Source organism: Patiria miniata, unplaced genomic scaffold (assembly GCF_015706575.1).
Source record: "Patiria miniata isolate m_02_andy unplaced genomic scaffold, ASM1570657v1 HiC_scaffold_29, whole genome shotgun sequence".
NCBI classification, from domain to species: domain Eukaryota; kingdom Metazoa; phylum Echinodermata; class Asteroidea; order Valvatida; family Asterinidae; genus Patiria; species Patiria miniata.
The window spans coordinates 11,029,018-11,044,645 of NW_024037068.1; positions in this window are offsets into that span (position 1 = coordinate 11,029,018).

The window sequence follows — 15,628 nt, forward strand, 5'->3', positions numbered from 1 at the left end:
AGGATCATTGTTTTAATGGTGATATTCTTTGAACGGATTGAGCAATTTCAGTATTTTTTTCATTTAAATGTAGATTATGAAATTGGCTTTCCATTCATTATCATTTTTGGTGCTACATATTTTTTTAAATATGAAATATATTTTACGGGGTTTGGGTTCCGCTTTTTTGACTCACCCTGTACAATTTTGGTGTTTCCCGACCAACTTAAAATCAAAGTTATCTTTATTGTAAGCATCTCCAAGCAAGGAAAACCATGGTTTCCATGATTAACACAATAAAATTAACACATTTAAAACGAAAACGATTGAAATAATAATTTTAGCCCCTTTCATCAATCTGGTAAACAACACTATTCAGAAACTGAGAGGTAGGGAAATTGGTGAAGTCTGGTATTCCTGCAAACGCAAAGAATTACGTAAAATTGGTGTTTAATTGCTACCGTTTATGGTTTCATTTTATGAAATGTTATATGCGTACCAAAAGAATGTCAGTTGGAATAGAAGCTGATGCATGATTCTCGTTGCAAGTCGAATTCTCTCCCCCCCCCCCCCCCCCCCCCCCGTGATACAGCTGCGGCATCCCAGCTTTTATACAGGGTGTTCGGCACCCAAAGAAAAAACAACACAGAAAGCACCGTCTTTTTGTCGGTTTTATAAAGCACGAGCCCAATTTATTTTGATTTGGCCATAATCTTTAAATTGATAGCTTTAATGTACAGAAACATTAGTTCAATTGGTTCAAGACTTCTTAAGTTCTGGCCCATTATAAAGTAAGGTACTTTTTTTCATTTTGTCCACGGCGTCCGATGGTTGACTGCTGCAATGAGAACAAGGGCCAAAACTTGCATCGGTGAAAGATGCAATCAAGTGGAGGGCGGAGCATTTTTAGTTCAAAAACATTTTCTCCCTAAAGAGAAATTTACCATAATTATTTAAAAAAAAAAAAAAAAACAGAAAAATCAAGAAAGCAAAACTACCTTCCAAATCCAGTAGGCCTATATGCTTAAGACCATTGACAAAATGAATATAAAAGCAGCACTTTTTGGGGGAAGTAGCTCGAGCCACCAAAGGGTTTTTCTTTCCAAAAAAATAAGTCGACCCCCCCCCCCCTGCGACACCCGCCAAAAAAATTATACTGGTATAATGTCCGCCTTTTAAAAATACAGTACACCATTCTGTAACCTAGTGTTAATAATCGTCGAATTTGAACAGCCCCCCCCCCCAGTTTTTTATTTCACAGTGGCCAAGTGTCCAGAGAAAAAAACCTGTGAACATTTTCAGATTTTTTGCTGATGGACCCCCCCCCCCCCCGCCCGCGAAAATTCCTGAATCTGCCCCTCTTTGCCGATGTATTTGGTTAGAAAGCTGTGAAAAGTAGTTCGTTTTGCCTTTTCCCATTAACAATAGTTCCTTTTCCTAATCCTTCTGTAGCCGTTGTCGTGTTACTATTACCCAGACAAAATACATGTAGTTACTCGATATTCCATTTTATTGTCGGGAGCGCAAGGCACATCTGCAGGCATGTGCATCCATGGAGGAATGGTGCAACCCGGCACCGTGCCCAGCCGGCAATTGCATGCCTGGCTCTGTATGCGGCCGGCCGGCCTTCCTGCAATCCCCTGCATTATCGAAAGTGTTGTTAGTGTAAGACCGAAATTTAGACTCTCCCTGAGCACACATACTAATTCCCACAGCAGGTGTTCCACATTACACCCCAAGGTCTTCACGTCACTCTTTTCCAAGCAATACACCCACAGCATACCAAGACTGTGATTTAACCCTTGTACAGGGGAAAGTGACCTCATAAGGGTACTCCCCCAGACTGACCATTACGTCAGTCTATGGTTAGTCTACCTTTACTCAGAAATGATGTCATGTAAGTTATGTTTTCTTTATATGACATCATCTCCTATTTTTCACTCAAAGTTGCCCCTCAGAAATTGTATAAAAGGTCCTAGTTTTCCCACTTCAGTCAACTCTTCAGAACCTCTGTCTTCTGTCTCCAACTTCCGTATTCTAGTACCCAGCCATACCCATAAGCTGATGCAGCCGTATGGTCTGAGGTTATAGTTCTGTACATACACAATACCGGTAGAATATTGAGTTCTTGAAAATAAACCAGTTTTCCATATAGCCGAGCTCATAGTCATTACCAGTGTGTCTTTGTAGTCATCTGTTCATCCTGCTCTTAGCCACAGCTACCCTATCCTAACATATAGTATAGTCAAACAAACCAAAGGCTATAGCCAAATCTATATGTTACATTAGTCCTAGTGCAAGTCATTTTGTTTGACCGTTGAACCCACTTGACAAGATGACAATGAAGGCCATACAATATAGTATACATGATTGGCCTGTATACTTAAACTTGGGTAAATTTATGTTTAAATTTAAACATAAACTACTAGTAATAATATTTCAATAACATTTATGTTGACATTGTCTTCATCACTGCATTCACATGACACTCGTGGGCATCCAAGGGTAATTTCTTCATCAACTACAATCGTACCTCAATATCAAAGAATAAACAGGCATCAAATGGTGTATTGCTATGGAATGATTTAGAGGTAGATTTGAAGGAGTCAATCACACTTCATTCTTTTCACAAGGAATATGAAACAGTGTATTTTAAGCACGTATTATCATACGTAGAACATCAAAAGCCTCCCCAATATTGATGGTTCCAGTGGGTTTGCAATTCTTTTTTTTTTATACAATCGTTATTAACCTTGTCGGGTCTCGCTTAACGTACAGTGTCTTGTGTTCCGTGTTTGATAGCTTTGTATTATTTATGTATGCTTAGGGATAAGCTTAAAAGCCTTTGCTTCATTTTCATCCCTGCATGTTGGTAATTAGCCGATTAATTAATTAGTTACCTGTCTAAACAACTCTAATTTGATACATACTATTAATATTATTATTAATTGTTGTAAAAATACCGACATGAAGTAAATGTTGAAATGTCAGTATGTCCTCCACCTAATATTGCAACGTTGGTCCAAAACTAGTGCACGTAAATTAATTCATTCAGTAGACATTTATTTTGAACTCTCCAATAAACCAATACGGAGTGGGATAACAAAAGTACCGTGATATTTAAGTAAAGAACAAAATGAAGGTAAGTACCACCAGCAATGCAATAATACTATCTAATGTACACATTATGTCCAAATTGTAGGGGGTGGGTTTTAACATGCCCCCTTGTGTTGTACGTCATTTGTCAGTTTTTCAAGCCTTCAAGGTTTGTCCTTAAAGGGAATGTACATCATTGGCTTAGTTGTTGCAATTTTCAAAAATGAACTATTTGAGGGGTTTGTATAATAGATCAAATATTGTTACACTGACATTTTTGAAGTTTGGTGTTTGAAAATGCTGGAAAAGCCAAGAAAAAGAAAACGTTCAAGTAGTCTGGTTCCTTGACTCCACTAAAGATGAAATGGATCAATTTATAGATGCCGGAAAATTGTAAGGTAAGGGAACCAGTCTAGCTGGCTTTCACCCGTTCATAAACATGTAACCAAAAGCAAACAAAATTTTGACTGAAAAAAAATGGTAAATTTGGAGCAGTAGTTGAAATATAGTTAGGTTTTTCCAACGGTGGTCGGCCGACCACCGTTGGAAATTTATACAAAAATACAATTTTCTTGAAAATGACTTCACACCAGGTGCCATAATTTTACAGGATGCTTTAGACTGTCATTAACTAACATCCTAGTAAGATATTTCGTAAAAAATTGGTAGTTTTATTTGTTGATGTTTGCAAATGCTGTATATTCCCTTTAAAATATGAAATAAACTCAAACAGATTGTTGTATTTTGTATTTTGTAAATGATAGCTCGAGAACAACTCACTCTCTGAAAAATTGAGGTCACAAGACGTCTATTTTGAACAGTGCCCTTATAAGTTCAAATTCTGGTCATTATTTTTTCAGGGTTCGAAACTCCAATGTGATACATCTTGAACTGTTTTCAAACACCATTTTTTCTCAAAGTACATGTACTTGAACACGGCAAAGTACCAATGACATTAGCCTCACACAACAAAGTGTCAAGGCCGACAACTATTTCATTAGACACAGCCCACTTAAGTTATGAATAATTTTATGTCAGAACAAAGGAGCACGAGAATTTAACCTTTCCAACACAAACAATGATTTTGTTTATAAAAAAATGTACAAAATATCGGTATACATTTTAATAATATATCTGATATTATTATCTGGGCTACGAACAAAGTCATAAGACAGGGATCAAAAGATCCTTTGTTTTGACATAAAATTGGTTTGTAACTCAACGAACGCCTTGACCTCTAATTTTACTTAGTCTTCATCAGTACATTCCACTCGTGGGGCATCCAAGGGTTATTTCTACATCAACTACAACTACAGCTACTTCATATCAAAGAATTAAACTGACATCAGATGGTATCAAAAGTTAAAATCTGGTCGTTTCGTTTATCTTTCAGGGTTCGAAATTCCAATGTGATAACATGTCGAACTGTTTTCAAACACTATTTCTCAAAGAACTAAAACACGGCAAAGTACACACAGGGGACCATTTAAAATGTTATCTTATAATGTACAATTCCCCCCCCCCCCTCTTTTCACAATATAAGACTTGATACTGATACTTTGTATGAACATTGGATGGACATTTTATCAATGATTATCTATGATACTATGATTATCTATGTTTATGCGTTTAGAATAGAATAGAATATAATATTGTCATTTGTATATAAAAAACATACATTGAAATTCATTATGACGTTGCGAGCTACATACATACATCAATGAGTAAAAATGTGTTAATAACGACTTATTACTGATAAAACACCTTATACAATTACTATTTAAAAATGCATTGATACTCAAAACCAAATAAATTAATACTAAAACGTTAACTATATTAACACTTGTTCATTTACAAAACGTACTGCACTGGGATAAACTGTTGAGAGTGCGATTGGAATTAGCCCGGATTGTTCTGTAACGTTTGCCTGTTCTCATCAGCTCAAATAAATAACTAGCAGGATGGAATTCGTCATGAATGATTGACCTAGATTTCTTCAGTACACGGGACGCATACAGTTTGTCTAATGCCGGAAGCTCACAACCGATTATTGCACTGGCAGTATTAACTACACGATTGAGACGTCTCCGGTCATCCACCGTGGTGTTGCCGTACCAGACAGCGATTGAGAGTGTCAAAACACTCTCAACCACTGCCCGATAAAAACTTCACCAACAGACCTTGGCTGACACGGAAACTCCTCAATCTCCTAAGAAAGAACAGACGTTGCTGGGCTTTTCTGACAATGACGTCCACATGAGTCGCCCATTTCAGATCATTGGATATTATGTACACTTAAAAATTTGGGTCAACAATTTCCACTTCAGATCCATTGATACTCAAAGGCTGAATGACAGAGGTATTTCTACTAAAGTCAACGATTAATTCCCTGGTCTTGTTAATGTTTAATTCTAACTTGTTGTCCCGACACCATTGAACCAAGTTACTGACTTCCTGACGATACGATGATTCATCGTTGGAAATGAGACCCCCTAGCGTAGTATCGTCGGCATATTTAACAATGAAGTTATTAACAGTTTATTGCGCAATCGTGCGTGAACAATGAGTACAACATTGGTGATAAAATGCATCCTTGTGGTGCTAATGTGTTCAGGACAAGTGACTTAGAAAAACATTGTCCTATTTTCACCACCTGTGAGCGATCATCCAATAAAAAAATCTAAAATCCAACGACACAAAGAAGGGTTAAGATTTAGATTAATAAGTTTATCATACAATTTAAAAGGAGGTATGTTAAAAGTCGAACTGTAATCAACAAATAAAAGTCTGCAATAATTGGGGATACTCTTGTCCAGCAATTGAGATGCTTGAAATAAAGCCCATGAGACTGCATCGTCCACCGATCTGTTTGCTTTGTAGGCGAATTGAAACCGGTCTAGATTGGCTGGAAGCTGTGACTGGATGAAATTTTTTACTAAAGTTTCCATGCATTTCATAACAATAGACGTTAAAGCTACTGGGCGGTAGTCATTTAGAGAAGTAACTGGCGATCGTTTTGGCACAGGAATAATAACCGATTTTTAAAGAACGTTTTGCACATGGCAAGTGTTTAAAGACCAGTTGTATAATTTACATAAAATATTGCACAATTCGTCCTTGCAAGATCGCAGAAGGCGTGGGCTGATACCATCTGGTCCAGGTGCTTTCTTGATATTTAGCTGAGCTAGAACACGACAAGTATCTTCAGGCGTGATTAAAAATGGCGGGAGTAATGTTTCACTCATTTCTGGTAATTGGTCTATTGGGCGATCAAATCGTGAATAAAAGTCATTGAGTTGATCCGAAAGTGTTACATCATCATCGGGTGCTCATCTAGACTTAGGTTTATATCCGGTAATTTTATTAAAACCTCTCCACAATTCCCTAGAGTTAGTGACAGAGATCTCATCCTTAAGTTTGTTGCGGTACTTTAGTTTCGCATCTCTGATTGCCTTCAGAACGTCGTATTTGGCCTTTTTTTTATGGCTGAAGCATCGCCGGATCTAAATGCAACTTCTTTGGCAACGAAGCTGGGTATGCACTGACCGGTCAAACCAGGGTTTGTCATTTATAGGGAATCTATTCACCGCATTTGGGGGAAACACAACTCCTCACAGAATTTGATATAGTCCATCGTAACTTCAGTGCACTTATCGAGGTCAGCTGAACTCTCAACAAATTAATCAAGTTTATCAAATTAAAAAGCATCTGTAAAATGTTCAATTTGTATAATAATACCTGCCTTGCATTAAGCAAGCCATGTTTGTGTGTGTGTGTATTTTAAAACTCTATTTGTAATATTGTTTTAATTCTGCTAATGTTAATAATTAATTTTGCCACAAAATGCATATTAACAACCTCACTATTTATAGGTAGAGCGAACCATATATCGTGGGTGCATTTTTGAGGTCAAAATTTAAAAAACGGGTGTTTTACAAGTATCCTGATGAAGCGTAAATTAGCTCTGTGAATGTTGTATATTTCTAGGAAACTCTATCCTGGATCTCGATTTCAATTCAAAACAATCCCGATATCAGTTTTCGGGACATGATTTTCATTCAGCCGATTGCTGCTATGAGATGTCACATGAACACACTGATTTTTTTTTTTTGGGAGGGGGGGGGGGAGTATCAATTTACACATCTCTGAGAATGACTTTCTCTTCTTGTTTTCTTCAAAATGACAGCATGCCAGAAGGAACAATGCCACATGGAATATTGTGTCATTTCATGTACTATCGTTAAGTAAAGTAACAGTAATTTGGTGTGTGACATTTTTCAATAATCCGATGATATGTTTGGAAACACCAACAACTATTCTATTGTTTTCAAACGTTTGCTTTCCATGGCGTGCCTGCTGGTTGACAAAAAATACCAACCGCTGGTTGGCAAAGAAATGCATGTCTTTTGATATTCATATTCAACAAATCGAAGTCATTTCATAACATTTGCTATTCTGAGCATAACCTCACTTTCTATTTAACACGTCCATTCGGTTTCTTCAGTCGCACATTATAGAGTTTTCACTTGCACAAATTACGAGAAAAAAATGGAATGCTACAACTAATTGTGATTATGTATTGCATTTTTGCTAAACCTTCGTTTTCAAAATGCACTGAAATTATTTGTAATTCTGCAAATAAGGGAGATGCGTGTTCTAAATAAGATGACTGTGTAAATATTCTGACAGCTTTCTTCTGTAATAAAAACAATTTATTACATTTTGAAGTTGCGCCACCCCATATAAGAATAACATAATTTAAATATGAAAGAACAAAGGAATTATAAAGTGTTAAAAGAATAGTACTTGGTAAGAAAAAAACTTCAAACGATTCATCACACCAATATTATTAAGATCTTACTTGAAAGAATATATCATGTTTGTTCCAAGACAGATTTTCATCAATGTAAATTCCCAGGAAATTGGTACCATTGACTTGATTCAAAGCAACCCCAGTAAGCAACAAGGGGGTGCCACAGTCATACTTATTCTGTCTTGACCTGAAATTTAAATAATCAGTTTTCAAGAGATTTATAGATAACGTATTTGATGAAGAACCAATCGCTTATTTTTGTAAGCCCCATATTTAGGTTGTTACTGAGATAAACATAAGCCCCAAAGAGTTCCATTTATGCTACTGAGGTGGTTTGGGGTCAGTCAAAATTGCTTGCAAATTAATGTGTGCCTAACACACATGGGGGGGGGGTACTTTATCAGCTTTTAATTTTCATGAAAATGCCAGACACACAAGAATTGTGTTGGATTATAAAAATCTTGAAGATGCACTCTTTCCTGAAAAAAAAAAAAATTAAGAAAATTATATCCATTTTTTGGTGGACTTCTAGCTGGGGGCCATATTGGAGTCACTCAAATTTAGGGAAGACATCTACAATTGCTTTTCCATAAATGCCAATATTAGAAGTCAGAGATTACAGTAACAATTAAATAAAGAAGAGTTAATGCAAACGTTCCAAGACTAGGGGTCTTCAAAATTTAAAATGCATGTGACGCTTGACGACGATCGTTTTTGAACCCCCCCTAAAATTAAGATGTAAGGCATGATGGGTATTATTGTCCTATATCCTTCTCTACTATACAGTTGTTGTAACCATGTACTAACATTCAGCTTCCCAAATCGATATCAATCTCAAGATATGGGTCCTTAAAGTCAGCGATTTATTCTATGGGCCAGTCAGATTCCATTTTTTTGGCAAAGTTCATTGAACTTTGTGGTCGATTCAATTTTCAATTCAAAGACATTTATTTCCATTTCACCGATTCACAACAAGCAGAATAAACAAAATATGAAAACATTAGGTAAGTATGTAATAACAGAATAATAATGGTGAAAATGGAGGCAGACCCCGGTAAGCATGTGATTGTGTTGGGGAAGCCGTAGGACAAAGATTGGACAAAACAGTCAGACAGGACAAAGGAACAAAAATAAACACGCAAAGAAACAGATAATTATAATACATGGTTACGATGTAAAAACAGTAACGCAATAATAGGTGTACGTAATAACAGCAATATTATGTATAAGAACGTCGATACTTCTAATTTAATTTAACAGATACGTTTTAAGTTTACGTTGGAATGAGCCAAGAGAGGGAGAACGCCTAATAATGTCAGGTACCATATTCCAATTAATTGCTCCAGAATATTGAATGCTACGCTGAAACAGCTGTGTTCTGTGGGTGGGGATATGTATATGTTTGTTGAGGATCTAGTGTTGTGGTTATGTACATGTACTTCCAAATTATTTTTGTGCGCGAGCGAAGTCGCGATATCGGGAATATTCCGCGGGCGCTGCAGACTGAAACAAGGCAAAAACGCGGATATATATTTTTTCACGGCAGGATTTAAAAAAACCGCGGAATTCCGTGGAACCGTTGAAAAGTTTTTACAGGCATGCAACTTTTCCGCGGTTCCGCGGAATTCCGCGTTTTATTGTCAACGTGGTTGGCCACGCGCGCACGGATGACATTGTTTTTGAATGCCACAACATTCCCAGTATCATGCGTTGTGGTTTGAAACCTTCCCAGAATTCGTATGTTTTTATATTGTTTTTACGTGCGTTTGAAAAGGTTTAATTTGGCCAAGGTTTAATTTGGCCAAGTTTGTTTGAAATCGGCCAACTAGTTTAGGAGTTATGGCCATGTTTCCTTGGTCACGTGACCGTTTGCCCGAAGAAAGAAAGAAAAAATTGGACGATATCACAGTATATCAGCGTGCTTCGCACGGCTGATATAATTATCTGGATTATGATGCATTAAACCATTGCTGTGACGTCACACTATTGTTCAAAGTGTGGATTCGGATCTACGAATCTCTTACACTGATCACAAAGTGTGGATTCAGAACTACGAATCTTTAGTAAAGTGTGGATTCGGAATTACGAATCCACACTTTAAACACGTCGGACAATTGTTCTCCATAATGAGCCTGAATAGCACCGTCTGCGTGAAAATTTGTTTTCCGAAAATATCCAATGCATCTTCACTGTCACATTCGCCGCCGTCTCTGCAAAAACTACTTTAGTCAGAAGGAAATCGTCGTCTGAACACGTATGTTTCAGCCCCATAGACCGTGCGTGCATTTAGTTGTCTTCTCACGCATGCGCAATGGTTTCCTCCGCGTCGTCGGCTTGCAAACAGCGGTAGCAGACGACGCACTAAACGATTGTCTGGTTTTCATGCAGAGATGCCAACATTGAAGTTTTAAAAAGAGTAGCAAGTGGATTTTTTTGTTTGCGAGCGCGAAGCGCGAAGCCTTTTCGGCGTGGGGTCCGGGGCCTGCTCAAGGGCCCCGAAAAATTTTGGACTCCAGATGCTCTGTGGTGAAATCTGAGGCATTTCATGGCCACTTTCCCTGACTTTTTAAATCAAATTTGCTTGTGTTTTCAGCTTGGAGGCAAAATTTTTGAGGGGGTGTGTCATCAAAAGTGATTTTTTTCCCCCTTCCGAGTGGAACTGTTACAACACCCTGTGCACAAACCCTATGAGACTGCTCTGAAATTTTTTTAAAAGTGTTTTCTAAGTAAATGCTTTGTTTTTGTCAAGCTAAATTCGACTTTTTAGGACTTGTCATTGCATTTCATGGCTGTACAATGTAGGTCACTATAGGGAATAATAAGCATTGTCGATGTCCGCGTATAGAAATCTTCCCAGAGTTTGTTTGAACCCCCATAATCCCCCCAGCATTGGCCTAGCATCGCCGAGCACATTAATATGCTTAGCCACGTCGTTCTTGCCTGCATGCCTGACGCTGAAGTCGCACTTGCAAAGAACACAGAATGCATGGAAACCGTCAAGCTTATAGATCGCACGATTACATGCCACTCAGTTGTGTACTCCGGAAGGTACATTGTATTTCTGCTCAGAAAGTCTCATTTTTTTCAGAGGAATCTCCATTATTCTAGCTTTCCCGGGCTAAGCTTCGATGGCGAATGGATGCAGCTAGCTTCGTTGTAGTACAATGTATACTGTAGTGCACGCACGTGAACAGCTAGCTACGTACAGTACGTCGTACCCGTACAGCAGTGCGGCAACTTCGTTCCCCACGTACGCTATTCTGTATTATATATATGCAATGAAAATCACTGGGTACAATCACGCCCTGCATGCGTAAAACTAGACTTGGTTTCAAGTCTGTGATCGTGGGTTTTTCTCCATAACCGTATCGTAAATAGCGCCCTTTTTTGGCTTATGGAGCGAATATTGAATGATAGCACAGTGGTACTGTATTAAGTTAACTTTTGCAAAACATTGCGCGGCGCAACCACGATCTCAGACTTGAAATCAAGTCTAGAGTGAGGCTGGTTTCTGTCAATCGAGTCTAACGCGGATGTGTACATACAAGAATGTACATGTACATATATGCGAATTCGCCGCGTGTGGCGACTAAATTTTGTCAACCACTGGTCGATTTTGCCTGGTACCCAATATGTATTTCGAGCATAGGTTACCATGGAAAATCGACTAGTGGTTGTCAAATAGTCAGTCGCGGCCCGCCGCTCGAACGTGGTGGTAAGAAACACCTCCACGATCGCAATGCTTTTGACGGCGGTCTTCATAGTCTTCTTTTAATTAAATAAAAGGTTTTTATTTATATTTTATTTCATTTATCATTTTTATATCCATTTACATGTAATACTTCATAAACTGTTCACTTGTAGATGTAACAATTACATAAATACAATTGTCAATTATATTTATAAAAATCGCATTTCAATGAAGTATAAGCGTAGAGTCGTATTCACGGCTCAAATTCGTACATGCTACGCCCAAATCGTGTATGTTGGCATCTCTGACATCATGTTCATGTCTTAAAATGTATCCTTCTGAAACGTACTTAAAAGATGATTCAAACCAACAATTATCAGTAGACCAAGTGAACAAAGATATAAATTGTCTCTACAGTGTGGTTATGGCGCTAAAAACCTTTTCAAATATATATAACAAAAATAATAATTATGGACAAAAAACGTACAAAATGAAAAGGAAAAACATCGTTCACTTTTGAGTTTGGTTTACACATTTGGACAATTTGCCGGGTTTACCTTAGATCAGCCGTAGTACTATCGGAAAGGATGATAGATTATTTTCATTTTACAGGTGATTTTGATGTAAGAAGGAAACCTGTAGCTTATAAAAATCGTCATTTTTCGAGTAAACCCATTTGAAAGCTTCGTGCACAAATAAACTGGTCCCAGTGCCCTCTATGATCGTACTTAACTGCATTTCAGGGCCGGGAACCAGTCAGTTGTAAATCTTTTCAGTTAAATGTATACATTTCCAACGCGTCGGAAGATTACAAACGGAGCGCCGCGGCGCGTGGCTAGCCATGTTTACGGGCCAGATTCCAGGGTCTGTGTACAGGTACTAGTACGTACGGTGGCCCACAACTGTCACGGCAAGCGCAAAAGCGCCGCGGCAAGCGCAAAAGCGCCACGGGTTTATTGGGAAGGAATTTCATTCGTTCGCACGAATTACTAATTCGTTCGCACGAACTGCTAATTCGTTCGCACGAATTCCTATTTCGTTCGCACGAATTCCTAATTCGTTCGCACGAATTGCTATTTCGTTCGCACGAATTCCTAATTCGTTCGCACGAATTGCTATTTCGTTCGCACGAATTCCTAATTCGTCCGCACAAATTACTAATTCGTGGGAACAAATTAGTAATTCGTTCGAACGAATTACTAGGCCTAATTCGTTCCTACGAATTAGTTATTCGTTCGAACGAATTACTAATTCGTGCGAACGAATTAGCAATTCGTGCGAACGAATTAGTAATTCGTGCGAACGAATTAGGCCTAGTAATTCGTTCGAACGAATTACTAATTTGTTCCCACGAATTAGTAATTTGTGCGGACGAAACTCCAAAAAAAAAATTCCACCCTGTCCCTTCCCGGGCTTCATACGTTTGCTTTGTTTCGAGTGAATACAGAACTATTTAATGCCGGAAACAAGCCCTCTTTCTGCCGTGCAGGCTGATTCTGCGAGGATGTGGAAGACTGTCCACAGGGCAACTCATCATCGCTATCGCTAAGCATCATGAGGTCTTGTTCGGCTTCTTGGTTTCTTGAGCTGGGGGTGGGTGGGCAAATGAGTTCTAGGTTCTAAGTTAATTTCTTTCTTTCTTATTCTATATCCAAACTCTGGGCAGCTCAATTGTGTGCCTACACTGGTATTTACACCGGTAAACTCATGGGCGTCGCCAGGATTTTTTCTAGAGGGAGGCATAACATATTTGTCCCAAAATTTCTTGTATTTCTGAACAAATTCTCGATTTCTCACTTTTAGACGGGGCAGGGACATTTTGCCCCCCCCCCCCAACTCATTAAATTTACACCAATATGACTTCGCGCCTCTTTTTCCTTCTCTTTTTTTTCTCTTATTTTTTTCTTCCTTTTTTTTGGGGGGGGGGGTGCTTTTCCAGGGGAGGGGAAGCGCCCCCTTGCCCCCCCCCCCCCCTCGCGACGCCCATGGGTGAACTAAGTCTCAAATTAACGGAACTCTTCTCTGCATGCTAGTCGAAGGAAAAAAACTCTTCAAAAAAAAATGCATCAGCTCACAGAGCCTCCCGTCCTCGTAATTGTTTTGCATCCCACGAAATGTAAAGAAATGAGGAACGGCCCTGGAGGTGCTGATAGTGAGTCCCACTCCTTTATAAACTCTGATTCACGGCAGCAACTCTCTTGGAATAATCTTGGAATTATCCTACAACAAATTAATATCGACGATTTATTTCCTGAACGTTGCTTGCACTGACCGGTTTTCCTTGCTCTTTTCTATTTTCTCAGCCATAAAATCACTTCTCAAAGAATTAAATTCTGTGATTAATAAGAATTCCTGGTGGCGGCCATTCTCCTTCCCATTTTATTTTTTGATGTAGTAGCGGCATGTATGATTACGCCCCTTCCCAATAAACCCGTGGCGCTTTTGCTTTCGCCGTGGCGCTTTTGCTTTCGCCGTGGCGCTTTTGCGCTTGCCGCGGCGCTTTTTCTTTTGCCGCGGCGCTTTTTCTTTTGCCGCGGCGCTTTTTCTTTTGCCGCGGCGCTGTTGCGCTTGCCGCGGCGCTTTTGCTTTTGCCCCAACAGTTGGGGGCCACCGTATGTACGTGCACAATAACGTTACATTCAACGAAAAAAACCGTATAACGTGAGACCTTACTTTTCTCATTGAAACGGTTTCCGACTTAAATGATATTTATACATCGCACTTTCTGTGGCATCCTTGGACCATTTTTCAGTGAAGACAAGTTTACAATTACTCGGCAAAACTGAAAAATTATCCCCTTAACTGTCGCCTGTTTTGAATTTGTGACCCAATACTTTCGTACTACATGACACGGAAAAACAAAAAAAAATGCATCAAATACTCTGTTTTTTGCGCTAAGGTTTGCAAAAGTGACTTTGATTGCCTTAAATTCCTGTCCACGTGGAAAGAAAAATTTATCAAAGTACTTCGAGCGTGATGTTGACCGATACTTCAGTGGGTCAAACTGCGACTGCAGGCAACCATGTTTGCTGATTATCAATATTTCATATTTTGAGTGCGCATGCGCGCAAACTAAATGAGCGCTGAAACTGTCCCATTTTGTCGTAAGGCGACTATACACACAAAATGGCTTGGCTGTACGGGTGTGGCGATACCCATGCAAACACGCCAGGGAAAAATATTGCAACACATTCCGCGCCACTTCCGCGCTTGTGTACGAAGTCATTTCAAGTATTTCCTAACAAAATTTGAAACATTTCTCAGTCCCAGATTCATGTCTTATCATCATTTTGCAACATGACCTTCATTGAGATGAATTATGAAGAAAAAAGTGGCGTCAGGTTGTAACATTAATACTTCTGTTGACGCAATGGTTAAAGCCGAAGAATACACTCGCAAGTGTGGATTCTTAATTTACGAATTCACTCGGCGCTTCGCGCCTCGTGAATTCTTAAATTACGAATCCACACTTTCTCGTGTATTCTCCTTAACGGAATCAATTGTCAATTACACTCACATAAAGTATGAGGCTCCCTCCACTGCGACTATAGATGATTGGTTATTGGTTGATTGTGGGAGATCAAAACTGTGCAAGTACCCTTCACAAGACCAGGTTTAATACGGCCACAGCAACTGAGCGCGCGGCCTGCAAAACTATGGAAGGTCCAACACTGCAAAACGGAAGAAGAATTATTACAGATCACCAAAATATTATTTGATACTTGAAAATACAACATTTTCAACAAAGCTACAAAATAATTCCCACATATGTCTTTTTACTATGTGTTGATGGCGTTATGAGGACTTTTCTTGGAAAATATGCCGCCAATCACGGCTTCAATGTATGCGCTTACGGCAGCCCATACAAAATGGCGCTAATGTTAACAGACAAAAGAAAGCCTATTGGTAGTCTGGTTTCCAGACCAAAACATTCTGACTATTCCTGATGAATCGTAGGTCAGGCAGCCTCCGTGGCTAAAAATAAACATGATAATAAATTATGATAATACAGTTTGATGTTTCTGTAAGATACATTGACTAATGTTGAT